Consider the following 3,092-nt stretch of genomic DNA (forward strand, 5'->3'; position numbering starts at 1 on the left):
TAAAACTTACAAGTGTGTAACCACATTACTTTTATAAATAGAACACAAGATAATATTTTACTTTAATTTTGGCCACTCTGAATTTAGTTTTTGAATTCACCCGCGATGCAAACTTACATTGTTAAATCTAATTTTCACATTTATTTTTTTTACGAGCTTTGGGAATATTTAGAAATGTATTAGCAGGGGGTCCAGTAAATTTTTGAAAGGGGTCTACGAGAAAAAAAAAATTTGGGAACCTCTGGTTTACACAGACGGACGGACGGACAGACAGACATGGCCTAATCGACTTCTTTTTTCATTCTGATCATTTATGTATACATTTGTCTATATCTCGATTCATTTTGGCTGTTACAAATAAAGTTATGTGAACAAAGTTATAATACCCTTGTGCACAAGTGCACTCGGGTATAAAAATGCGTCACCGTCAACAAAAAAAAATGCCAAAAAATTATTGGCAAACCTTACCAACTTATACTAAAATTTAACGATTTTTTTTAACAAATTTTATGGGGTAAAAGTCTCGAGAAAATTATCCTACAAATTCGTTATGTTACTATAAGAATACTGTTTCAGAACTAATACATCTAGGATCACGGAAGAAGGCTTTAAGAACAAATTTGCAAAATAATATTTTTTCCCGTATCCGGCTGTTATTAATATGGTCACCGTACCTATACAGTGTTTTAATCTAGTAGTCACAGTTCAAAGGCGGCTTATATATATTCAGTGTTGCCATAAAAAAATTTCCAAATTCCTCAAAACCAAATGAAAAATCCTCCACATCCGAACAAATTACTAATTTGTTGTTATGCGTAGTCTGTAAGAACTTGTTTCATAGACGAACTAAATAAATAAATTTGAATTTGAATTTGAATAAAAATGAATTACGTTCTCCCATTCAATTGGTTCATTTGTTCTTGCGGTTCAAACAAAGTATCACCGTTGTTTTTTTTGCTCAATCTGGTCCTCAGGCCAGTCCCACACATTTTTAAACTACTAAATATACGTTCTACTGAAGCATTAGAAAAGAGCTATATTAAGCAATGCAGACATAATTCTTTTTTAAATTGGGAAACTTATATGAACCTGAAGAATCTTTTAATTCAAAAACTGTTTTCCTATAATCTAATGAAGAATCAATATGAATATCCTTATGATCGAACAATGCATGTTCTCTCCATTCGTTACCGAGATTTTGCAAGTTCAAAATACATACATAAGTTGAAAATATAACGATGGAATGAAAAAAATTCTCGAAAACATTTTGAATATTTAGCAGCAAATGCAGATGTGCTTAAGCGCGAAAAACACCACACAAGGGGCTTGACAAATCAAGCGAAATATCCCTTTACTTAAAGCTATTAATGTTGTGTATGGGGGTGTTTGAAGGTTTGACAAGCCGTTTGAGAGAAATGTGTGACAAAAATCACAATTTTTTGATTCTCTGACCGCCATGTTGAGGTTTGATCAAACCGCTTACGTTGTGTATGATAAAATCGCCTCATTCGCAACGGAATTTTTACCGAATGAGGACGCAAGAGAGAAAAATCGAAGACAACCAAACCCTTTTACATTGTGAACCGGAAGAAAACTAAAATTCTTTGCTTGAACGAGTCATGTTTGCATGGTGCAGTAGCGTAGCCAGGGGAGAGATATGGGGGGATAGATCCCCCCTTTCGACATTGAACTACAATTATTTACTTTTGAATTAATAACACAATACTATTTTATCCTTCTGATTTAAAATTATTTCAGACGGATGACAAATTATCTTTTAATGAGTATATGAGTAGTCCACTTGCAAACAGCGTTATGTGAATGGGAGCCTAAATCCAAAATTAAAAAAAGTGACATTTTGAACGGTATTTTGAGGGTTAAGTTATTGTTGTTGGAACTTCTCTATAGTTTTCCTATATTATATGATAATTTATATTCAAGATAAAAAGATTTTCATTGCATTATCTCTTTTCTAAGCGAAGATCTACGATTTTGAAAAAAACCCGTGTTTTGCCTATAGTTCGACGCCTCTAGCCATTGTGTATCACAACTTTAAGTTGTCGATGCAAATTTTTTTTAATCCCTCCCCTTCGCCAAATCCTGGCTACGCCACTGGCATGGTGTATTGCGAAATGGGGAAATAATGTTTGACAAGCCGCTTGTGTAGTGTATTTCGCCCTTTATAACACTTCGGAAAGCTTTTTGTTCAAAAATTTGCAGAGAGATTTAACAATTCTCTTGTGTAAAACGTGGTTGCTTTTGCTATCTGCAAATATATCTTGAGAAAATTCCACAAAAATTCCCCAAAATAAAAATACTCAAGCGCTCCCGAAATTCCTCACGTTTTGAGGAATTACTCATACAGTGGCAAAACTGACTATATTTCAAAAAAAATATAAGGCTGGCTGCACTGAACAATTGCTCACTTGGAACGCTGGCGATGGGAGCGCTCAAATATTTGCGGGCCAGATCTGGCAATTTGTGGTATTTTAATTTAGTTTTCCACCAATCGAGAGGATTTTCAACGAGATGAGCTCGTTTTTCTTAAAGATAGGCCTGAGATTGAGCTTTAATTTCACATTTTTTAATGTCTCCAAATTCTACATCCGAGCCTTCGCTTTCGCTGGAGGAATCTAAAATTATTTCTAGGTTGCTTTTTAGACTTTTAGCAGCACTTATTGAAGGCCCACCATGTTGCTTGATATACTACTTAACCGTTTAGCGCCTAAAGCTAAAATACGGTTATTGTCCGCACCCTGGCTAGACAGACTTAGAGCCATTTCAACAATATTAGAGTGGACTCTGTGCCAATGTTCACATTCGCATTTGCAAAACATTCGTGTACAACATACATAAGTATATTGTTCTACATCAGTTCTACATAAATTACTATTGGGGTGTTGGTACATAGACTCTGCCGCCTTCACCTTCCCGAATATTTTCAATGCTCCCTCGATAATTTTCTAATCTCTGCACGTCGATCACTAGGCTTCCGTAAATATACCTCCAGGAATTCATCTAGATCTTGAACCCTACCGCAAGTCTCCTAACTTTCTAGTCAAATTTCTAAAATGGCTAGAGGCGTCGCACTA

The sequence above is a fragment of the Rhagoletis pomonella genome, unplaced genomic scaffold (assembly GCF_013731165.1).
Source record: "Rhagoletis pomonella isolate Grant_MI unplaced genomic scaffold, Rhpom_1.0 Rhpom_scaffold_00007, whole genome shotgun sequence".
Taxonomy (NCBI): Eukaryota; Metazoa; Arthropoda; class Insecta; order Diptera; family Tephritidae; genus Rhagoletis; species Rhagoletis pomonella.